Source organism: Pseudorca crassidens, chromosome 3, assembly GCF_039906515.1.
Source record: "Pseudorca crassidens isolate mPseCra1 chromosome 3, mPseCra1.hap1, whole genome shotgun sequence".
NCBI lineage: Eukaryota > Metazoa > Chordata > Mammalia > Artiodactyla > Delphinidae > Pseudorca > Pseudorca crassidens.
In genome coordinates, this window is record NC_090298.1 from 83,423,639 (window position 1) to 83,449,646 (window position 26,008).

Genomic DNA, 26,008 nt, shown 5'->3' on the forward strand with positions numbered 1-26,008 from the left:
AACAAACCAAAGTCCCTACAGTGAGTGACCTACAAGTATCTACAATCCATTCTCCATTACCTGCCCGATCTGCTCCCCCTTCTTGGTTCAACCGCATTCGCCTCCTTGTAGCTGCTTAGCTCCAGCTCTTTTATCTACCTGGAGACGTCTACAGATACCCACTGTGCTCATTCCCTAACTACCTATGAGTCTTAGTCAAATGTCCCCCTTACAGGCTTGCAACTTACCCCACACCTCACCCAGCTGTCCATCTCTCCATTACTCTTCTTCCCTTTTTCTTTTTTCCATGATGATTATCACCTTTTAACATACTATGTTATTGACTTAGGTATGTTTATTGTCCATTTTCCTGCTGGAATATAAGCTTCATGAGGGCCAGGATCTTTATGTATTTTGCCAATGATATATTTTAAACCCCTATAAATTATTTATTGAACAAATGAATATTTATAAAATAAATGATTGGTGTACTCCCCACTTCTTATTACTTTTCTCCCTTCCAGAGTCTCACAGCCACCCTTGTCTGTAACTAGACAAATGAATCTACTTTCTTAGATGTAGCATCCTAAACCAAATACTAAAACTGAAACTTAAAAAGGAAGGTGAATCTCGAATATAAGTATCTTTTAACTATTTTAAGTGATCATAACAGCCTCGTTTCTGTCTGTCAGAAACATCCACAAACACTTCATCAACTCTTTCGGCTCCAAAAAGGAATTGCTAAAGGACAAGAGACATTTTTGATCTAGACATTTTGATCTAGATTTTTGTGCAACTGTAAGTGTAATTAATACAGATTTCCTTTAATTTATAGATGGGAGTGAGGAATGAGAATCTCCAGAATAAACGCAGAATAGTATAAGAAAATGATCATAATCCTCTTGTCTTAGTCCAGTTGGGCTGCTGTAACAGAATACCATTGATTGTATGGCTTATAAACAAATATGTGTTTCTCACAGTTCTGGAGGCAAGTAGTCCAAGATCAAGGTTCCAGTAGATTTGGTGAGAACCTACTTGTTGATTCATAGATGGCCATCTTCACATTCATCCTCACTTGGAGGAAGGAGTGAGGGAGCTCTCTAGTGCCTCCTTTATTAGAACACTAATCTCATTCATGAGGGCTCTGCTCTCAAGACCTAATTGTCTACCCGAGATCCCACCTCCGAATACCATCACATTGGGGATTAGGATTTAAACATATGAATTTTGGGGGGACATATACTTTCTGTCTATAGTACCTTTCTATTTCATAGATTTGGAAGTCAAACAGCAGGATTAAAGGATGAAAGTTTTTAGGAGAGAGTTTGACATTAAATAATAACCACAAAAATATGGAAAAAATTGGTTTATGGCAGTATTTTTAAGGAAACAACTCTACATATTATGGCATAGTTGAGAAGTGTTATTATTTGGGTCGATATATTAGAAGATTTTATGTGAACTTGCATGATAACATTTGAAGACAGTAAGGATTCTAAATGAAAGAGTAAAGATCTCATAAATTAATGAAAAAATATAGATCAACAGAAAATGTAGTGGACGTATACGTTGGTATCCATGGGGGTCTTGAACCAATCCCCCGTGGATTCTGGGGAATGACTGTATATTCTTTGTTTGTATTCAGAAGTGTTGATATTGATGGATAAATCAAAGTATAGAGAAAATAATTGTCTATTTTGCTGGAAATTTTTGACATAAAATTAAAATGTATTGACTTGGACATAGCGAATCTTTATAACAATGAAAACTTAAAAAGAAATTTCTGTATAAAAGTAGTTTAATACATTGGGTTCCACAGTCTTTGATCTTCCTGGGCAGCAGTAGTGCTATTTAATTTGGGATTGGGTTCAGCGGCATATAACAAAATATGTGAAATATCTTGAATAAGATAGAACTTAATTGCTATCACAAATGAAAGAATTTTGGAGATAAGGTGGTATGGCTTTTCCTTATATTCATCAAGGACCCAGACTCCTTCTGGCTCAGCATCCTTTTATCTTTACAGTATAACCCCTGTCCTTTTAGTCCAGTACAGCTGTTGAGCCTCCAGTCAGCATATGCCCCTTTTAACCAGCAAAAGTGAAGAAGGGGCAGAAATGGGGCACACAACCAAACTTTGCCACATGGCTTTACCCATCTGCAGTTGAGGCTAGGCCATGTTGTCCTTTAATTGAGCAGCATTATGACCAACTAAAAATTAGATTCTTGTGATGAAGGTGGTAGGGGGGAAGGGATATTATAAGGCTAGTGGTTTTTTTTACAGGAGCACATTTTCACTTAATAATTAAACTAGTTTAATTGTTGGAAAGTTAGAAGAAACATATTCTTTACTTGATTTTACCTTGTCCCTTTCAGTATAGGAATAGTGTCTGTCATTGAGCTGTTTTTTTTTTAAGACAATTTTGTCATTGTGAATAGTAAACAAACTAGGATAGAAATAAGAAATAACACACAATAAGCTTCATTAAAATTCAGTTATTTAGAGTGAAATTACCTAATTCTTTCGGGCAACTCATGCTAACAAATTGTACTCAGCATAATTACTGGGTTTATACGATCTCTTTTTCCCAGATTAAATGGTTTCAATTTGCACTTATTATGACAGTTGTCCTCTGCACTTGGAGTAATAACATACTGTTTATTTATATATTCTAGGGCCCAGAAGCAAGGCCTGCTTTTTCTACTCTCTCCACCTGCTCACCCTCAAACTCCTACAAACACACACACACACACACACACACACACACACACAGTGTTGTTTCTCCACGTTGTAGCATAAGGATCATTATTTCCTCTTTTCTTTTTTTTAATCAGAACTAAGTACTTATCAGAACATGCACAGTCCATGGTTCTTCTGTCCTTTGAAGACTGTGTCAGTTTTGTTGTGTGTACGTAAAAACTTAAAGCGCTTTAAAGGTTAAAAGAGAATTTTAATGCTTAAAGTAAGTTTAGAGAATGTTCTCAACCATTTCTCTTAATCTGCTTTTCATAACTTTACTAAGGAGTGTAAATGAACAGTTGCAAAAATATAGAGCATGTCCTAAAAGTATTTATAAATTTGCTCATAATCAGAAACTCACTAGGACTGTTTTTTTGAACTTGAAAATATAGATTTATTAATTTGTCTTGAAAAATAAGCAGAAATAATAGTATCTAACAAAATATTGACAAATAAGACAAGGAGAACTTGAACTGTCAGATATCTAAAGTTAAAATCTGACAATAAAAATGATAGTTAAGTCAATGAAAAAGAATAAACATCTGGAAAATATGCTTAAATTTATATAGGTACATAGCATGTGTCAAGACTGTCTAGATAAGATTTCATTCATTCACACCCCAAATTGGGTAATTATTTGTGAAAAATAAAACTTGACTCCTATTGCATGCAATACACAAAAAAATATTCCTGATGGATTAAAAAATTACTGACAAAAATTAAGTCATGATTCAACTAACCTCAGGGTGGGGGAAGGACTTAAAAATGGGAGAAAAACACAGAGGGTAAAATATTGATCATTTGATTTCACAAAATACAACCTAAATTTATGTATATGTATATTCACATATATGTAAATGCATTGAAAGGGACTAAAGAACACATGTAAATTTTTTAAAAGAAGTTACTTTATTTAAGTAAATGGGATTGATGTGGAGTGTTGTGTGATGTGGTCTGCCACAATTTACTCCCAAGTATTGCTATGTTATTTTAAGGCAACAACAACAATGTAATGATTTAATCATTATTTATTAAATCAAAACAATTACAAATGTGAGAAAAAGCAAACAATTAATGCACAGGCTTATTGAATGACTTTTATGAGTCAGACTCTGAGCCAGACATAATTTCTCCATTGGATATGCATAGTGATACTAGGTTTTAGGTGGTTCTAGTTTCTAGAACTGTGGTTTCTTATACTTGATATGTACAATTAGTGTGATGACTTGATTTTTTCTCTTTGCAAAGTTGCTGTTAAGTTAGGGTGCATCTCAAAATGAATGGTCCAAGCAAATGGGCATTCAAAAGCAATAAAATAAAAAATAAAAACCTAAACCTCACACCTTATACAAAAATTAACTCAAAATGTATCACAGAGTTAAATGTAAGACATAAAACTCGAAAACAGCGAAAAATGAGAAAATCTTCAGAACTAGGCAAAAAGTTCTTAGACTTGACATTAAAATCACAATCCATAAAAGGAAAAATTGATAAATTGGACCTCATCAAATCTAAAAACTTTGCTCCACGAAACTCCCTGTGAAGAAGATGTAAAGACATGCTACATACTGGAAGAAAATATCTGCAAACCACATTATCTGACGAGCTCTCAAATTCACAAAAGCTTACAAAATTGTGGTTAAAACAAGCAATCCAATTAGAGAATGGAAAAAGACATGAATGGACATTTCACTGAAAAGATAGATGGCAGATAAGCACATGAAAAGATGCTCAACATCACTACCCACTTGGGAAATGCAAATTAAAAGCACAATGAGAAAATACTACATACCTATCACACTGGCTAAAATTAAAAATTAGTGATAACGTCAAATATTGGTAGGGATGTGGAGAACTGGATCACTCTTACATTGCTAGTGGGAATGTAAAGTGGTGTAGTCACTTTGGGAAAGAGTAGGACATTTTCACAAAATTATCATGTGACCCTGTTAGTACATTCTTGAGCATTTATCCCAGAGAAATAGAAATTTATGTTCACACAAAAACCTGTACATGCTTACTCATAGCAGCATTATTTGTAGAAGCCTAAAACTGGAAACAATGTAAATGTCCTGCGAAAGGTGAATAGTTATACAAACTGTAGTACATCTATACTACGAAATAAGACTCAGCAGTACAAAAGAATGAACTATTGTTACATGAAACACCTTGGATGGATCCCAAGGGCATTATGCTAAGTGAAAAGCCAGTCTAGAAGATTACCTACTATAAGATCCTGCTTTTATAACATGCTTGAAATGACAAACTTATAAGAGAGGGAGAACATATTTCCTTGTTGTACTATTGTATTAGAGTTTTGCAAGATGTTACCATCAGGGGAAACTGGGTGAAGGGTATATAGGAACTCTGTATAAGTGAGTCTACAGTGATCTTAAAAAAAAAAGGAACAATAGCAAACAAACACCTAATGGTTTTTTCTCAACTAAGTGAAAAGGGACAAAAGACTCAACAGTGTGTTTAGGTAACTTGCCCAGAGTCCCACAGCCTATGAGTAGCAGAGCTTAGATTTGAACTCAGGTCTCTCTGACTTTCAGGCTTGTCTGTATTTGCACAGCACTTGCCATCTTCCTGGAAGGTCCCACTCAAGGTAAATGGCAGTAATTTTTACATGCAGGCTTTGGAAGCCACTTCTCCAGACTAGCAAAGAAAATTGAGATCCGATCTTAGGTTCTAGTCAAACTCTTCTCAACTGTGTTTTCCAAAAATATCTGGCAGTGCCTCTCATCATCACAAGACCACCTGGAGATTTTGATAAAATGCAGATTCTAATTCAGTCTTGGATGGGGCCCGAGACTGCCTGTTTCTAATAAGCTCCCAGGTGATACTAAAGCTGTGATCCGTGGACCACTCACTGAGCAGCAAGGATGAAAGGGACTTCTAACATAGCTGTTTGTAACTAAAAGAATGCCTTACAACAAACAGCATTTCAGATGTGGTTAGGATCCTGCACTCCAACAGCAAATGGAATGAGAGAGAAAGGGATCCATTGTTGGAGTGTAGCTTAAGCCTGGCAATCTCATCCATAAGTGAAGACAGTTGACAGGCATTTTGAGTGGAAAGAGAAAAACTAGAGTCAAAGTATAAAAAGTTAAAGTGGTGCTTTGCAGTCAGCTGCAATTATAACAGCTGTTTGTCGTGCATGTGATGTCTACTTTCTTCATTCATGTGTAAGAGAAATTACTGATAAGGTAGGAAGTTTATTGTGACCACAGCCTACACTGTCATCAGGCCTGACAGCTCCATTTCCATCCATTTAAGTATTTGGGGATTTGATTTGTCCTGTTATCTAAACTAATTAAGATCAGAACATCCACAGCTTCCATTTATTCAGGGGTATGCAGGTTTCCCTTTTGTATTTCTGAATAGAACAAAAACATTGTGCCAGAGAGGTTTAGATGCCCTTCTTTCAAAGTCATCCTTTAATTATTAATGCTTTTATCAGGCTTTATGAAAGGTGCCATGTTTCCTGAAGTAACTAAAGCTTGATATGGCTTTATATTATGATGGGAAATTAATAAATGAGTATGCGAACTGGGGAAATGAAGTGTGAAATTGTGTGGTATTTCACAATGTGAGCTTCTTTTGTGATCTGTATTTTATCGTGTTCTGGGTCACATTTTCTGGTGGGTTTGCTCATGGGTCAACAAGCCCTTAGGCTGTCATTGCTTCTGTAAAACATCAGGCATGAAAAGTGGAATGATGTACAGCTCTGCCATTGGCCAAGCTGCAAAGCTCTCATTTCACAGGGTGTTGTGCTGACTTGCTTCTTAGAACCAAGTTGTTGCTGTTTTTGTTTTTTTCTTCCCTTTGAATAGTCTCTGATGGTGGAACTAATGACACACAAATCTCTCCTTGAGAAGCTCACTTTCTCACTGGCCTCCTGCCTCCAGTCTTGCCCCCAGCCTCCTGCATTCAGCCTCCACATCACAGCCAGAATGATCTCCTACAATACACCTCTGATCCCATCAGCTACGGGATAAAGGCTAAATACCTTGGCATGGATTACAGGTCCTTTGTGCATTGGCTCCTGCCTTTCTCTTCAGCCTCATTCCTGCCCCTCCCCCTTCCAGTGTTCCTGGCTGTACTTGTAGTCCTTAGAACTCAACTTGCTTTCTCCTTCCTCAAGATTGACCTCTAAGCTGTTTCCTCTAGTTGGGATGCTTTCTCTCCATTGGCCACCTGGTGAACACCTGATATTTAGCTCAGATGTCACTTCTTCCATGAAGCTGCCTGTCTTAGTCAAAGCTGTTTGGTTTCAGGGCATAGGAACCCACTCAAATTATCGCAAATAAAAACATTTATATAAACGACAGAGCAGGCCACTCCATGGACATTCCCAAATAGGTCAGTAAATATAGCTAGGACTTTGGGGATAGAAGAGGACAGTCAGGAACCAGGGCTGCTCATGTGGTGATGCCTGGTTTCTATCACTTCTCTCTGTGTCTGCTCCATTCTTTTCATTTGAAAAGTGATGTTTTAGCTTCTCTACCCTTTTGTCATTTCAGCTTGTTCCTGGCTTTGCTTGGAGTTACCCTATGTCAGTTTGGCTCTGATTCTATGTGAATTTCAACTCAGCTATCTTCTCATTTTCCCAATTTCAAATTCCCAGGAAGAGAGATTTGGATTGGCACGGTTAAGTCAAGTGGCCAATTAGCTATGGCTGGGGAGTGGGGTCCCACCTTAACATGGGGCACATCTTTCAAGGGTGAAAGGTTGTGTTTGGTTTTGTTGCTCGGATTCCATCACTCAGAGGTAGACGATCCTTTTTCTCCCAAGTCCCACTTTACTGAGCTCCTAAACACAGTTTTACTTAACCTTCACTCAAAGTATATAAGGTTCTCAGATTTTAGGGCACAGCATCTCACTTCATATTAGGAAACCCTCCTCCAACTTCTAGGGTTGTTTTCCCTCTCAGGGTTTCCTTGCCAAATAAGAAGAGCAAGTTCACTTTTTGGAATGGGCATGCTCTCACTGGGCTTGTTATAAAATCTTTTTTTTTCCTTTTTGGTTGGTGCAAGGTGCTCAATTCTTTGTTTATTTGGGGGAAACTTGCAATAAAATTTAAAAGGAAATTGGATTTTTTACCCCTTGTGCTGTGAAAATTTATCTACTTGAGTGAGCTAAAGATAGTAAAATTACATTTAGGTTAATATCATTCAACTCTCTAAACTACTTCCTAAGACTATTCCAGTGAGAGTGCTTTAGATGATAAGGGGAAAATTTTTTCTAGGAAAACTTACTTAAGTGGAAATCCTAAAGAAACTCAAAGCTGAAATTGGTCAGAGAATTACAGAGTTTTTTTCTTTAAATACATACCACATCCTATAAATTCTCTCATGATGCCCTATTTTGAGAATTTATCTTAGAGAATACCAGTTCTGTAATAGGGAGAATAAGAATATGGTGAAGATTTTATTGATTATTACCAATGAAAAATACTATTTTTGAGGGACCTATTACAAATAGCCTGCATGATCCTCCTGACAGACCTCTTGCGTCATGCTGGGATTTGCAAAATATATAGAGTGATTTCCTGCCGGGGGTATCAAAAGAAAGCTATACCCGAAGAGAAGAAGAACTGGGTAAATTTTTTTGAATCATCATCTGTCTTTCTCTCTCCACATAACCTTCTTTTTTTCCCCCTCTTTTGTTTCTTTTAGCCAGGAGCCATAGAACTTGATTTTTCTTTATGTTTCCCATCTATAAGAGGAGGGTACTGAGATCTGTTATGCTTGCTTCTTATGACTATTTTGGGGGAATCATGTGAATGTACTTTATAAACTGTTGCGTTTTAGAAAGATGAGACACTTTTGGGGCCTCGTATGTACAGTGAAGGGAACAAAGATGCCAAACACATGGGTCCTGCCCTAAAGGGTTAACCCTTAGCTTGGGAGTCAGACAAATCCAGGCTCCTTTCTGGAACATTCTGAGTCAAAAGATTTGGAATAGGGCCTGCTACTATTTTAAGCACCCCCCGCCCCAGATTATTATTGGGCAAGTTTGGGAAATACTGACAAAAGATTTTACTCTCATTTTCTTCGTTCATGAAGTGAAATGGGAGATAAAGCAAAATGCCTAGCCAGTAGATCATGACAAGGTATGAATAAGGTACCCACGTGGTGCTTGGAACTCGATGGGTAATTAGTAAATGGTAGTTCTCCTTTCTTTCAATAAAATAAAGAAGAAATTGACCAGACCCCTAAGGGAAGTGCAAATAAAGTGTCCTGGTGATTCAGAGCAGTAGGAACAAGAGCTTTCGTTTGGAAAAGGGAGGAGAGGAGTCCCCTCTGCTGGCCTATCACTATGAGAAGTGGTGCATGTGGTGGGTTTAGTGGGCAGACTCTGGCATTTTATAGAACTTGGTCCTATAAAATGTGGTGTCAAATCCTGGCTTTTTCTTTTAATAGCTAAGTAACCTGGGACATGTCAGTTAACCATATATGCATCAGTTTTCTCATTTCGATAATAAGGATAATAATAAAACCTAACTGATAGGATGTTGTCCGGCAATAAAGCAATCATCCATCCACCCATCCATTCATTCAACAAATATTTCTGAGCACCTGCTCTCTGTTTGACATTGTTCTGGATGTTAGGGATATAGCAGTGAAAAAGGAAGAAGCAGAACATCACCACATGGTCCGTGCTCAAGAAATGAGAGCCATTATTATGCTGTAATAAAAAGTCTTCCAGTCCTGTTGTCTGATTTATATGTTATGACCATGGCAGAGATACACATTTCTAGAGCTTTAACTGTTTGCCTGCAGCCACAGAATCAAAATCATGGATCTTAGCTGGAAGGGACCCCAGGGCTCTTAGGAGATATCGTTGATGTTGCCCACTGTATATACATTTGGTAGCTGTTGATGCACAGTGAGTGTGTGCCACTGTTTACTTTTCTAGAAATGGTGATTGATTGATGAGTGTCTGATCCAAGCACATGCTTTTATTAAATCCCTCTTGTAAGCCAGGGCTTATGTTTTGAAGTACTAGGTGGTGGTTAGACTTGTAGTCATGGACCATGGAACATAACAAATTTAACAGGTCCACATTATGTGCATAGATATGTTTTGAAGGCAGGGCATTGATAATGAAGGTGAAGGTGAGGGGAGAAGTAAGGATATACCACCTTCATTATCATCAGGCAGGTAATTGAATTAGTCAGTCACAGTTGGCCAGCAACCAGTTAATTACTATCAAGACTAACATATAAGTAGATTATTGCACTGACCATTTTGTTCCTAGTCTATAGCTTATTTGTTTTGCCAAGGACCCTTTTTGTACAGATGGCACTGGCAATATGTCAAAGGATTTTGACAAAGTACCAAAAAGCCAGTTACTCTTGTTGAACTGTTGTGATAACAGAAATAGTCAAGAAAACCAGGCCTAGTAATAACTAGCAGCAGGAACCTTAAGACGGTAGGAAGAGAGAGGCCATTATTACGTTTTAGAGGCATTTTTCTTGAGCACAAATGTGTGATGTCTTCACCAACTCCCAAAGCTGAGAATTAGCACTGTATACCTTTGTGAATATTAGTGCTATTTGTGTAGTTCATTGATGGTGTAGATGCTACACTAAAGACATTTAGCACTTTTATGCATAATAATTCTTTTTGGTTCTATTTTCAATCATTTAGTTTCAGAAACAGTTTTCTTCACCTTAAAATAGTTTTGGTTTTGAATAGAAATTTGAACACATTTTTATCAAATGAAAGTCATTAATGAACATATTGTTTTCCAGAAAAAAAAATATTGGATTCAGAGTAGACATATATAAATTGGCTTCTAGTTAACAAGTCCTTTGTCAATTGTCTGCATATTCTATGTTTATCAGCTATCATAACTTATATTTGGATATACGTTGATTTGTTTTTAACATTTTTAGATGGTTAGGTAATTATCCAGGTTTACCTTACTATCACTCAACTAATAGAAGAGTTTTCTGCCTTCTGGGAATAAACATATTGCATGGAAAATGAGCAAAGTTGTGCAAAACAAATAGTGGGTTTTTTTTGTAATTGTGCAAGGTGGGACACCCCTGACATTTCATGTTCCTTTTAGGCCATATGAAGCTTCTGCTCTTGCCAAGGAGATGGTTGTAGAGGCCGTATGCATCCTTGAACATACTGTGGTCTGGACTAAGGAGGGGTCAGGGAGAACTGAAGTGCACTTACCGTGTGCTCAGGAGGCCTTCTCTTGTCATATTGCTCTGTTTCATTCGCAGCCACTAACGTTGAGAGATTTTAGTGTTTCATTGTTGGAAGGGGATGGGGGTGGGGGCAGAGGACTGTTACTGGAACACTATCCGGCTATATCTCGTTTCCCTTATACATCAAAACCCCGCCTATGCCCTCATGGTAGCCTCTGAGCCTTTTATTCTCATCCAGATACCACATTTAGAAACAAGATACAGAATCCTAGATGAGTGCAAATGAAATGGTTCTTCAGTACATACACCCTGTGTTGTAGACCGGTGTAGATGTAGTTGGCACAAGAAAATGAAGACCCAGGGAAGGAAGATCAGGGAGGGAGAGGTACCTGGGAATAGTAGTTATACTTTGGTCCCAAATGACCTTGAGGAGATCCTGTTGGTTTGGGCATCTGGTCACTAGAATGGATCATTATGCATCAAATTTAAGATGGTGGTCAGACTTCTGCAAAACCCTGGAATGCTCTGCCTGTTGCAGAGTGATCAAAACTCCTAGACCATCGTTTTTTAAATTGATCTTCACCCAACCTGCAATAGAAAATACATATTCCAGGGCCTTCACCAAAGTTACTGAATTGGAATCTAAATGTGTCCACTAAATGTGGACCCTGGAATCTGCATTTTAAGGTCTGGATGATTCTAGAATTTGAACAACATTGTGTTATGGGGTTGCAGGAATTAAACTCAGATTTCGGAAGACCCAAAGTGACCTAAACCCCGAAGACTTTCTCCTGGAAACAGCTTCCTGATTTTGCCTCTGACCTGACCCATCTAGACCTGAGCAGATAGGCTTCAGTAAGAACAATGACCTGGAGAGCAGAGGTTCTTAACCGGAAGAACTTTAAAATCATACGTTCCTTGTACCGTTCCCATCAGTTTTTGACTGAGTAGGTCTGGACTCAAGCATTGATATAAGATCTATAGTCAGAGGATTCTTGGGCTAAGCAAGCTTTTGATTTTGCTTACCTAGTCTAATTTTGCTTCAAAAACAGCCTCCAAGATATTCCTATCTCCTAGTTTGCTTTTTGACCTTTTAAAAGTGCTGGAGTAGCTCAGCGGGTGAACACAGACCAGATTTTGACACTGCAAGATTGATGCTAGAGTATATTGGTCTTTTTAGAGCAGTTTCTCTCCTTATGATTGATCCTCAAGGGAGTAAGTTTTTAAAAGTAAAATATGCAGAGCTCTTTCATGCTTGTTGTCTTCCTTTGTCCTCCCAGAATCCCTTTGAGGTAAAGAGGACAAGAATAGGTTTTGTTGTTCTCCTTTAAATGCTTGTAATCAGAGTGAGTGGTGGAAAATTCTGTGGCAGAGCAAGCTTGGACATGATACATAGACTTGAATTAGCTTGCTTCAAGAGCAAATTCAAGAATGTTTCTTGACCACTAGTGAATCCACAGTTATAGGATACTCAGGTCTACTGCTATTACTAAATCTAAAGGAATTTGAAAAATCTATCTCTTTCTTCCTCTCAATTAAATTATACTTTCATCTGAATACAGTCTAATTGTATTCTACGTAACAGGGGCTACTCTTCATTGCGGTGCATGGGCTTCTCATTGTGGTGGCTTCTCTGGTTGTGGAGCACGGGCTCTAGGCACACGGGCTTCAATAGTTGTGGCGCACGGGCTTAGTTGCTCCAAGGCATGTGGGATCTTCCTGGACTAGGGATCGAACCCATGTCCCCTGCATTGGCAGGTGGATTCTTAACCACTGTGCCACCAGGGAAGTCCCCCCCACTGCAATTCTGAACAAATGGTTAAAGCACACATATTTAAAATCCTTAAATATTCTTACAATTTCAATGGAACTAGATAAGGAAAAAAATTGAAAGTGTATGGAAATGTTTTGCCAAAGAGTAAGTGCTTTTTGTTTGTTTATGCCTCATTAATTGAAAGCATTGTTTTATTGTGAAAAATCCAGTTACACCTTTATACTTAGGTTGACGAAATTAAGTAGAAACTAGCCCTTTTCCATTGAAGGAGACAGTGTATATGCCAAGGTCAGGGAGCAGTGGAGGTTTAGTGATATTTTAGTTATGAAAACTGCCTTGAAATACCAACAACAAAAATAAGTGATGCTGCGTTTTACCACTGTCTTACTATTTAGAGTTAAATGTTTAGTTATTTTCCTAAGAGACAGAAGTATTGAATACATTATTTTAAACTTTATTGATTGTTAAAAAGTGTTTATTCCTGCTTTCTGCTTTCTTTTGGCATATGACATAGAAAGAAGGAAAAGTGCCAAATTGTGGATGTTTTGGCTGCCTTTCAGTTGAATTTTAAAAATTCTACCTCATCTAGTACTATTTTTGTCCTATAAGTACTGTTTGAGTCCTTAAACACAGTGTCACACCTAGAAATATTGAAGCTGAGTCATAAATTTCAGGTTGAATAGTCTGAAAATGGCTATCAGATAATGTAACTATAATAAAAAATGAAAAACTATCCATTGATTCCACAGTACAAACTTCAGAGAGTAAGAGTCAACATCATCTTATTCACTTGTACAGATGGACAGAGTCCAGAAGAGCAAGCAGTGATTCTGATGTTTTGCGTATCCTGGGTGCTTGTCAGAACACGGGGTGGGAAAGGGACTCGTTGCAGGAGAGGTTTCTACCTTTCATGAAAACAGCCTTGGTGAAAGTCTGTGAGGCACCAGTCCCTCACTGCTCCCAGTATAGATCCTCTGCCAACACACTGCCCTTAGTCGCCCCTTACCTGGAGTTCCTGCCGCAAGATCAAATACAAATCTCAGCTGCTTCATGGAGCCTTTAGCAATCATCCTAATCCTCAGGGATCTTCCCTTCTCTCAACGTGTGTTGCTTATTATTTCTGACACACAGCATTCAGTGTATACTTCCCTGGTTATTAGTTTTCCCTTTAAGTATGTTATTCATGGATGGTTCAGTGGTGTATTTCTTGTCTCTCATCCAGAAGGCCAACAAAATGCTTTTCTTAGAAAGACGTCAACGAAAGTCTTAGAAAGACTCCTTAGAAAGGAGTCAACGAAACACTGGACTGATAGGCAGGAGACATGTTACCCCTGGTTCTGCTCTGAATTTGGAGAAGGAACTTTGAGCAGAGCATTTAACCTACCTTTGTTTCTTTCCTCAGCTATTAAATGAGGAAATTGGGCTAGATAATCTGCAATAATCCACTTTAAAATTGTATTTCTGGGACTTCAGGTTCAATGTGGCAGATTGGGTACATGATTTTGTCTCTTTGACCTCCTCTAAAAAGGATGTTAAAAGAATTTTAAAAGTTATAAACTTGCAAATATAAAGGAGAGATTCCACAGCGAGTAAGAGATTAATATATCTTCGGAAAGCGGAAAGTAGAGGACTGATAACAGACTTAGTACAGCAGGAGCTGTTTCATATAAGTGCCCTAGAGAGGAAAGACCCATGAGAATCAAGCTGTTCGGCTTCAAAAACCACATGAAAGCTTCAAGCCTTGGTGATACCAGTGCCATGGAAAGTAGGGATGCTGTGTGGCGCTAAAATCGGGGGATAATGTGGGAGTCTCCTCTGGCCCCCTCTCCCTGCCCTGCTCCCTGAACTTTAGCAGCATACTTCACCCTTTCAGAATATGGGTGACTCTTCTCTAGAGAATTGAAAACCCCCAGGTGGATGGGGGACTTAGGGAAATGTCTAACTTGAAAGAGAGAATTTTAAAAAAAAAGAAAGAAAAAAAGGAACTCAGCTGGAACAAACAGTGTAGAAAGGAAGAGAAAATAGAAAAGGTTGAAACTAGAAAAAGTTCTTTAAAAAAACCCCAGATTATTGAAGAAAAGAAATTATCAAAGAAATATTTAAGCATATTTATCAACATAGTAGTTCATAAGTCTTTAGATTAAAATGATGTAGCAAGTTGAATGAGCAGTGCTCAGGAGAATGAATGAGAAAAGACTCATATTAGGGAACATCAGTAAAAATTCAGAACAGAAAGCTAAAGAGAAATATTTTAAAGCTTCCAGACTGGGGAGGTATTGAGAGAGATTAGTAATAAAGTCTGAAAAATCAGAATGGTACCTGAATTCTCAACAACAGGATTATAAGAAAGAAGATAGAGGAGTAATACCTTTTAAATTCTTAGAAGTGATTTTCATCTTGTAAATCTATATTCAGCCAAACACAATGAAGGATGATGCTAAAATAAAGATATTCCACACGTGGTTCAGGAACCATGCTCTAGTTCCTGAACTCCATAAAAATAAAAAGATATACAAGAAAGTTAACAATCATAAGACAGTTACTTGGTTCAGTGGAAAACAGTGTTTATATAGCTTTAACAATTTAAATATTGATTTTACTAAAAATTGTGGCATGTCTTTTGGAAAGCTGGTGGGATTGGAAGGGGGGCTGTAAGAGACTTAGTCCTCATCTTCGAAAGTAGGAAGCCAATAGATAATGAATAGATCTGTGAATTGGTCAATGAGAACATCAACATTTGGAAAAATGAAGGTAAATACCAGAATAGTCTGCTAAAAGAGTGCCAAAGTGTTATATGTGATGAGTAGGACTTGTGGTAGTTGGGCAAAGACTGCTGTTTTCATTGTAGGATCTTAGCACTATTTGACATTTAACTATGTGTACATACTACAGTACTTTGATTTAAAAATTCTTTTTAAAAAGTTTATTTTCTTTTTCTAAAACTTTATGTATATCCAAATTTGGTATGTGTAGTTCTTCTTAAACTTTACTGTGAGACCCTGGAGAACTGTGTGATGTATTTCTTTGCATTCCTTGCTCCCATGCATTTGCTTAATATTTATTGAGTATGTCATGTTGGAACAGGTAGGATGATGCTCCACTCTCACTGGATTTAAAGAAAAAAAGAAAAAGGAGCTTTTTTTTCTAAGTGGAGATGAATATGAGGCTTTCACAAACATAATGCCTTGGGTAGGTGTAGGCATGGGAGTGTATATTGAAATACACAACCTTTTTTCTCTGTAACTCGTATAAACTTCATAACCCTCCATCCCGCTGAGTAGCTGGGAAGTAATTAAATTTGCTCATTAGAGTTATCTAGTTCTTCTGCTTTAACATTGTCTTTCATGTACATCTTTGGACAGTTTCTAAATTCAAGTCCCTGTGAGGGGGACTGTTCCTTCTTTTGCCTTCTGCCTTCCTCAGGGAGTGTTTGGATTCAGGCTGATGGAAGTAGTCTCTCTCTGAACATCACCAGTCACTGAGTAGAAGACACACGGGTAACATAGAAAGAAACAGGAAAACTGAGTGTGGTGAACTAGCAATGGCTTTTGAAACGTCAGCTTGGATTGACACAATTCACTTCTGTCCCCCTTTTATTGGTTAAAAGAAGTCACATGGCCATTGAGTGCACAGTACTCCTGTGCCACCCAGCTGCGGGCAGCTGAGGTGTGTCTCTGTTACAGCAGATACGGTGCCCTACACAAATCATATGCTTGGGAAATTTTGATAGGAAGAATAGAGAAAAAAGAAATGTACGGGTACAAAGAAAAGCAGGAGTAACCATTGACTACCATTAAGTCTCAGATTCAAATAAATTAATTTGTGGGGAAAATGTGAGGGGACAGGAAACTCAAAATATCGGGTTTCATTTGGGGGAAAGCAAAAAGCAGAATAATGTACTGATTGGATTGGTGTGGAGCAATAGGAATGTAGGATTGAGAGAAACTGAAACTGTATGTGTGGGGAGAATTGTAATCAGATGCCCTCTCCAATTAGTTTAGGAAATACTGTTTTATGTGCATAAAAGTGTGATTGCTTCTCCTTAGAATTTTTCTATAATTTTATTAATGTTGACTTTCTCATTAGGAGAAAAATTCAGGTTTCAGAAGTGAGTAAAATGCTTAGGTTGTGTGCATATGTATTTTGATTATGTATTGGAACACACTGCATAATTAAACTAAAATATTTTAATGATATCTCATTTGCTGTATACCTTGGAGGATAATTGTAACTCAATAATGAATTTCCCCTCTAGTGTGTTGTGTTTTTACATAACAAAGGCTGCCTTAATGAACCTTTATCTCATTATAATGTAATACTGATAGTGATTTAAATATCAAAATGAAAGGGAAATTTTATCACAGTTTTATTCTTTTTGGCAAATTAATACTGCTTAATCCATTTATTTTTCTGATTTGAAAATTAGCATTTGGTTAAGATAAAACTTACTGATAAAAGATGTTGACCTCTTTGGTAGCAAGAAAATTTTTGATATTTTATAAAAAGAGAAGGAGATAATTACAAAGTTTCAGGAGGAAGAAATAAAGTAGGCCATCTTAAAATGTTAATTCAGCTAAATCAGAATGAAATGGTTAATAGTATTTTTTTAAATATCTTAAAACAAATCTGTGGCCTACTTAGAACAAAGACAGCATATGTTAGTGCTATATTATTATTTATAGAGGAAGAAGTTTTACCTTATTTTTTTAACCTTAACCTAATTGATCAAATAATTTAAAGCATATTTTTCTATTATGTTTGAATAACTCCACTCATATTTAACAATATCATTCTTTCATCTCTGCCATTCAACTTATCTTTTCTTTAATCATTGATGAAGAAATCATGAAATAGAATACAATTTCCACCATGCCAAAAGAGCAGTAATCAGTACAGTATTTTGCTAGATGTAAGCCAGGGTGACCAATCTAGAAGCTGCCTTCCCAGTTGGTATCCATCCCTGAATCAACGAAGCAGTCATCTGCCGGCCACTATGATAGTGGAAATCACCAGCCGGTCAAGCATGGGCCATTAATTTTGAATGCACTGATAGAGACATAAATTTCCCTGAAAATCATATTGAAAGATAAAATGGCCAGCTTCTTTTAAGGATATTCTGATATAACTCGGGGGTGTTATAGGAACCACTGATTATTTTATAGTTTTATTTTGTTAAAGGAATTTTAAAAGGTTTGATGTTGACCTTGATGTATTTTTAAGTAACAATAATCACTACTAAATCTACACCTTTTGTACTTTTATGAATAGTATATTTAAAGACTTAAGGTCGTATTTTTCTGTTTGGTTTCTATTTTTACCAAATCTTTAGGAATATGTCATTTCAAAAGAGGTAACAGTCTTTTGGTGGAATTACTGGACTGAAAGTACATTGTTTGCTTTATCACTAGAATTTTACACATTGCCATGAGTTATTTGTATAATGATCCAGGTTTTGGTATCTGCATGACTTCTTCACTGTTTGAGAGATTTAGTCTTAGGATAATAGAAATTCATCATAAGGGGAAGCAAAACTTTTAAAAAGTAAAATTAATGCATATATACTGACTTTAAAAATTCCATTTCAAAAACTAAAAAAAATGATTTTCAAAAGAATCATCTTCCAATAAGATAATTCACATAATTCCTCTATTTAGGAATAAATATTAAATTCAGTAGAATCAAGTAAAGAGTAGTAAAACTGATTACTCATTTAACAGTTAGTATTTGTGTAGTACTTAGTAGTCATAGAGCACATTTCATCTTTAAAATGCTTTAGCAACAGTAAGGTACATTTCTTGTCAATACTCCTATAAAGAGATAGGCAAGTATTACTAATAAGAATCCGTTTGTCTTATTTAAATCCCAAGCACCTAGTTGGGTCTACCATTTTATATTTGTTTGTTCTAAGAAAATGTCTAACTGCTTTTGGAATATGAATGTGTGTTATTTACCTCCACTGCTAATTTCTTTGGGCTGTTGGTTCTACAAACCTGCCTCTATATAGTTTCCTTAAGTCATGCAACACAAACTTGAGCCATGACATAAAATACCTGTCAGTGCTGGTACCCAGTAAATATTTTGTAATAATCTTGACGTAACAGTGGTAATTCCCTTGAAACATAAATTGTTATTCCTGATTAGTGGCACGTATTTCAAATAATATAGGTTAAGATTTTAGTTCTATTTTTGCAGAATGACAGAATTACTGTTTTTTTGTTTTTTATTATATGTTTTTAACATCTTTATTGGAGTGTAATTGCTTTACATTGTTGTGTTAGTTTCTGCTGTATAACAGAGTGAATCAGCTATATATATACGTATATCCCCATATCCCCTTCCTCTTGCATCTCCCTCCTACCGTCCCTATCCCACCCCTCTAGGTGGTCATAAAGCACCAAACTGGTCTCCCTGTGCTATGCAGTTGCTTCCCACTAGCTATCAGTTTTATATTTGGTTTTGTATATATGTCCATGCCACTCTCTCACTTTGTCCCAGCTTACCCTTCCCCCCCACCCTGTGTCCTCAATTCCATTCTTTATGGCTGTGTCTTTATTCCTGTCCTGCCCCTAGGTTCTTCAGAAACATTTTTCTTTTTCTTTTCAGATTCCATATATATGTGTTAGCATACGGTATTTGTCTTTCTCTTTCTGACTTACTTCACTCTGTATGACAGACTCTAGGTCCATTCACCTCACTACAAATGACTCAATTTCGTTCCTTTTTAGGGTGGAGTAATGTTCCATTGTATATATGTGCCACATCTTCTTTATCCATTCATCTGTCGATGGACACTTAGGTTGTTTCCATGACCTGGCTATTGTAAATAGTGCTGCAATGAACATTGTGGTACATGACTCTTTTTGAATTATGGTTTTCTCAGGGTATATGCTCAGTAGTGGGATTGCTGGGTCATGTGGGAGTTCTATTTTTAGCTTTTTAAGGAACCTCCAAACTGTTCTCCATAGTGGCTGTATCAATTTACATTCCCACCAACAGTGCAAGAGGCTTCCCTTTTCTCCACACCCTCTCCAGCATTTATTGTTTGTAGACTTTTTGATGATGGCCATTCTGACCAGTGTGAGGTGATACCTCATTGTAGTTCTGATTTGCATTTCTCTAATGATGAATGATGTTGAGGATCCTTTCTTGTGTTTGTTGACAATTTTTATATATTCTTTGGAGAAATGTATATTTAGGTCTTCTGCCCATTTTTGGATTGGGTTGTTTGTTTTTTTGATATTGAGCTGCATGAGCTGCTTGTATATTTTGGAGATTAATCCTTTGTCAGTTGCTTCATTTGCAAATATTTTCTCCCATTCTGAGGGTTGTCGTTTCATCTTGTTTATAGTTTTCTTTGCTGTGCAAATGCTTTTCAGTTTCATTAGGTCTCATCTGTTTATTTTTGTTTTTATTTCCCTTTCTCTAGGAGGTCGGTCAAAAAGGATCTTGCTGTGATTTATGTCATAGAGGGTTCTGCCTATGTTTTCTTCTAAGAGTTTGATTGTGTCTGGCCTTACATTTAGGTCTTTAATACATTTTGAGTTTATTTTTGTGTATGGTGTTAGGGAGTGTTCTAATTTCATTCTTTTACATGGAGCTGTCCAGTTTTCCCAGCACCACTTATTGAAGAGACTGTCTTTTCTCCATTGTATGTCCTTGCCTCCTTTGACATAGATTAGTTGACCATAGGTGGTGAGGGTTTATCTCTGGGCTTTCTGTCCTGTTCCGTTGATCTATATTTCTGTTTTTGTGCCAGTATCATACTGTCTTGATTACTGTAGCTTTGTAGCATAGTCTAAAGTCCGGGAGCCTGATTCCTCCAGCTCTGTTTTGCATTCTCAAGGTTGCTTTGGTTATTAGGGGTCTTTTGTGTTTCCATACATATTGTGAAATTTTTTGTTCTAGTTCTGTGAAAAATGCCATTTGGTAGTTTGATAGGGATTGCGTTGAATCTGTAGATTGCTTTGGGTAGTATAGGCATTTTCACAATGTGGATTCTTCTAATCCAAGAACATGGTATAGCTCTTCATCTGTTGGTATCATCTTTAATTTCTTTCATCAGTGTCTTATAGTTTTCTGCATACAGGTCTTTTGTCTCCTTAGGTAGGTTTGTTCCTAGGTATTTTATTCTTTTTGTTGCAATGGTAAATGGGAGTGTTTATTTAATTTCTCTTTCAGATTTTTCATCATTAGTGTATAGGAATGCAAGAGATTTCTGTGCATTAATTTTGTGTCCCACTACTCTACCAAATTCATTGATTATTTCTAGTAGTTTTCTGGTGGCATCTTTAGAATTCTCTACGTATAGTATCATGTCATCTGCAAACAGTGACAGTTTTACTTCTTTTCCGATTTGGATTCCTTTTTTTTCTTTTTCTTCTTGATTGCTGTGGCTAAAAGTTTCAAAACTATGTTGAATAATAGTGGTGAGAGTGGGCAACCTTGTCTTGTTCCTGATCTTAGTGGAAATGGTTTCAGTTTTTCACCATTGAGAATGATGTTGGCTGTGGGTTTGTCATATATGGTCTTTATTATGTTGAGGTAAGTTCCCTCTATGCCTACTTTCTGGAGGGATTTTATCATAAATGGGTGTTGAATTTTGTCAAAAGCTTTTTCTACATCTATTGAGGTTATCATATGGTTTTTATCCTTCAATTTGTTAATATGGTGTATCACATTGATTGATTTGTGTATATTGAAGAATCCTTGCATTCCTTGGATAAACTCCACTTGATCATGGTGTATGATCCGTTTAATGCGCTGTTGGGTTCTGTTGCTAGTATTCTGTTGAGGACTTTTGAATCTATGTTCATCAGTGATATTGGCCTGTAGTTTTCTTTTTCTGTGATGTCTTTGTCTGGTTTTGGTATCAGGGTGATGGTGGTCTCGTAGAATGAGTTTGGGAGTGTTCCTCTCTCTGCTATATTTTGGAAGAGTTTGAGAAGGATGGGTGTTAGCTCTTCTCTAAATGTTGATAGAAGTCGCCTGTGAAGCCATCTAGTCCTGGGATTTTGTTTGTTGGAAGATTTTTAATCACAGTTTCAATTTCAGTGCTTGTGATTGGTCTGTTTATATTTTCTATTTCTTCCTGGTTCAGTCTTGGAAGGTTGTGCTTTTATAAGAATTTGTCCATTTTTTTCCAGGTTGTCCATTTTGTTGGCATATAGTTGCTTGTAGTAATCTCTCATTATCCTTTGTATCATGTATAGAATTACTATTTTTGCTCTTACTTTTAATGTTAGGAAGAGTGTTTAAGTTTGTGGGTTTCAATGCTTTTTTCCCCCTAACTCTTCAATGATAATTGTTATTAAAAATTCAACTTTTTTTAATGATAAAACTCAAGGTTAGGTCATTATAACTTCAGTAATGGAGATAGAAGGTGAGCAAGATCTACTGGGCATGCTTGGGCCTCACTCCCTTGGAGTGATGCAACAGGGACGGCATCCAGTGTGTTCTTTCACACCCAGAGGAGCATGGCCCTCATCTTTTTTTCAGCTCTTATTTCATTTCCATGGTGTAGTGCACATCACTGTGGGAAACCTTGTAAAGAAGATTAAAAACTGGGGAAGGGAAAGCCAGTCTGTAAGCACCTTGTTAAAATAAACCACTTCTTCCTAAGCTCAAGACAGCAAGAAACAGTTTAATAACTATGAAATAAATTCACCACCTGTTTGTGCAGCAGTATCAAAGACTTCTAGCAAACATAAGAATGCTTTGATCCTTTTGAGTCAGAAGAAAATTATGAAGCTCTGAATTAATAGTTCATGGGGAGTTTGGGGACATTGATCAAAGAAAACTGTTATTATTATAGATGAGAAGTTAAAATATTTGAATATAAGCTACTCAGTACATCGTACTTCTTTCAGTGCTAAATTGCATATTTAAAAATTCAAATAGTCTTGTTATGATTAAGCTGTATTTTATTATAGCTTGTATACCCCAAAATAAAAAACATTAAAATGTTTTTAAGCAACTGTGTTTCTTTTGTTAATGGCTTTCAAATTATATAGTTGAGATGGATTGAGGGGGCAGTGTATAGTGTATATTTTATAGAAGCCCTCTAGGTTACTGTAAACTCAGTTGAACAGAATTATATAAATGAGAGAATGTTTTAACATTCTTTCACGATCTTTAGGAAAATTTCCCATAAGTTTTTCAATTATACAATAACATTATATGATTGTAGATTCCACTTTAAGTACTATAATTATACAGCTGAGAGGCTTAAAGACAAGGATACCAAAACTTTTATTATAGCAAGGGGTATGTTTATGGGCATTTTACTGTAAGTATTTGAACATTTGAAATGGAAAACATAAGAATCACTTGAAAATTTGATTCTGCTATGGGAGAAAATGCTTCTATGTGAACAACACACGACAGCAAAAGATAAAGTTCAGTGTAATTTTGAAGTGAAAATCTAGACATTTCCTGTAGATTTTACTTATCAAGAAAGAGGATATTTATTTTGTAACTGCATGTTCTGGATCTGAGCCACGTTCATGTGTAGTTAATAACTCCTGCCTCTGAAGTCATAGGGAGGCATTTAACAAAATATGTATTGAAATGCTTTGGGAATAACTCTGCCTAAGGATGTGGAAGTATAAACAGGAAAAAAAAATCCCTACAAAAGAGGACATCTCATTAAAAAGTATGTTGATTAGTTGCAAGAAAGACAGAAGGTAAGGCAGATCCCCGCCTTCTGACCACATCCATCCAAGCCCAGTGCCTGGCACTGAATATTTGCTCTTAAATGTGTCACCCTACCATCCTTCATTCAATAACAACTTCCTCTTGAAAATAGCAGAAAATAATAATGCACAGACCCACAAAGGAAGCATTACAAAGGTAATGGAAAGATCTTTCAGTACTTATATCAGCCAGTGATTCATGCTTTATTAAAAAAACAAACAAACAGACTTTTGAAATTTAGTCAAGTCTTGGATATTAGTTTCAAACCAGTTCCTCAAAAACTTCACTGAAGAGGAAGAAGAGAGTTTATTAATTTTTGAATTGGCATATTATGGAGATAGCCTATAAGTTCAGGCCCTCATCTCTAACTTACTCCGTAAGTTAGGACAGAAATCCCCACCTTGCTAAATGACTGCAGGACCAGGCTCATGGCCTGCGCCCCCAACTCAACAAGAATATTTAAAGGAGAAGGCAGCTATAGCTGCAGAAGTGTTTTGTGCTCTACTTATGAAACTGAATTCTTTGTCACGTTTATAAATTTAAAAAAAGATACTGGTAGGCAAATGAGTCACATGCAAAGGAGCCATTCTACCTCTCTGACATCATCAGTAACAGTTAATGCTCTCCTGTGCAGTACACTAGTCTCTTGAGAACTTCCAGTGCATCCTTGGTACAAAAGGATGTGTGCTGATTGGAACACAGGGATCTGTTTTATCTTACATTGAAGTATGCTAGCACTGAATTTAGATTCATGTGTTATGAAGTAACATTTGAATTAGTCAAAGTTGAGAAACTTAATTAAGAATAATGTCTCTTGTTTTTTCCCCCACAGAAATATTTACAGGACTGAACAATTTGATGACTAATGGACATATTTAAAGGCCATCTGGTACGGATCATGGCAACCAAAAAAATAAATAAGTAAAATTTGTTACCGTTGGCAAGTTCTTATTGCAGTAGAATCATATGCTGAATGGTACCCCTGAGGTTGTTTAACCTTATATATTCTAATAGGTACCTAGCCAATTTTGACTTACAAGGGAAGAATACTTCAAATTGACTACCTGTTAGAAGAGATGAATCCCAAACAAACCCACGTGCAGAAAATGCCATTCAATTTCGTGTGCCTTGCTAAAAGAGAGACTTAAAAAACAAAGAAAGGAAGAAAAGGAAAGAAGAGAAAAGGAAAGAAAAGAAGTAGCAACTTAGTATATCTGAGTGTGGGAAACGCTATGCTATGTGTAGGGTGAAGTTTACCTTCTTACATAAAGAAAGGGTGCACCTCTGGGGTCACAACACAAATGACTTTAGGGTATAGCTAGTAATGTTAATGAGAAAAACTGGCCAGATGTAAAAAACGACAACAAAACAAATGGACAGATAAAACTGCACCTCAGTGTTGAGTGTCAGTTAAAACAAATACCCTTGGCCTCAGGATCTGGGAATACATAGGGAGCAGAGGGAACTAATTGTTCCCATGTGGAGATATGGGTCCAGTGATGCCAGATTTTTTACAACTCTTCAAGAGACACTTTTTATGTGAAATCTTTTCATTTTGAAATGTTTACTCAATTCAAATTCAAGGGAAGAGTTAGGAAAAATTCTTGCAAGCCAAACAAAATCTACTTTGGGGACTAGATTTAGACCCTTGTCATAGATCTTCAATTTGTTCTTTCTGAGTTAGCTAAATGAGTTATGTTTGTAAGGTTGTAGAGGAAGTGTTAATGCTTCCTAATATATGAATGAAAAAAGAGACTAGGTTACATTTATTGCTGAGCAGGTGAGGGCTTTAACTGTGACATCAGATTGCCTGTGTTTATATTTTGGCTGTGTTCTGTGGGCAAGTTACCAATACTCTGTGTGTCCAGTTTTCACTTCAGTAAAGTGGGAATGATAATGGTACAAATTTCATAGAGTTGCTGTAAGGATTCAGATGAGCTAATCTATATATAGTGCTTATTAGTACAGTGCCTGACATATAGTAATTGCTCGATAACATTGGCTGTTGTTACTTCACAATAAAATGATATTCAGAGGATTTGCTTTTTGTTGAACTTGAAGAAAACATCCCCTAAGAATGTAGAGAGTTTGTTTTATGTTGAAGAATATGCGTTGAGAGGATAGATTCTGGAGGCTGCAAGCCAGGATTTAAATCCCTACTCTACTGTTGTGTAACCAGAGCAAGTTAATTAATTTTCCTAAGCTTTAGATCTGTTATCTATAAAATGGGAATAATAACTGGTACTTAAAAGTCATAAGAATTCAGTGAGATAATAACGCATAAGGTCAACATCTGGCGTATAAGTCGATAAATGTTACTTGCTGTTATGAATATTCTTTTCCCATTCTTTAGAAGTTCCATATTTGCGAGCACTTTTTATTCATTTATTTATTTATTTTCCATGTGGAATCTTTTTTAAATTTTATTCATTTTTTTGGTTGCGTTGGGTCTTTGTTGCTGCGCGTGGGCTTTCTCTAGTTGTGGCGAGCAGGGGCTACTCTTCATTGCAGTGCGTGGGCTTCTCATTGCGGTGGTTTCTCTTGTTGCAGAGCACAGGCTCTAGGTGCGTGGGCTTCAGTAGTTGCAGCACGTGGGATCAGTAGTTGTGGCAAGCAGGCTCTAGAGCGCAGGCTCAGTAGTTGTGGCGCACGG

At 36.8% G+C, this 26,008-nt stretch overlaps 1 protein-coding gene across 17 annotated transcripts in view; it reads left to right on the top strand.

Moving 5' to 3' along the window:
• PAM (peptidylglycine alpha-amidating monooxygenase) overlaps nt 1–26,008 on the top strand; it is a 280,435-nt gene that overhangs the window by 96,124 nt on the left and 158,303 nt on the right. For 3 of the 17 annotated variants that reach the window (XM_067731349.1, XM_067731348.1, XM_067731351.1), the window contains one exon: nt 24,188–24,244. The exons of the other annotated variants lie outside the window; for them this stretch is intronic. The gene's annotated coding sequence lies outside the window, so the exon portion shown is untranslated. The remainder of the gene's footprint in view (nt 1–24,187; nt 24,245–26,008) is intronic. 17 annotated transcript variants of the gene reach the window in all.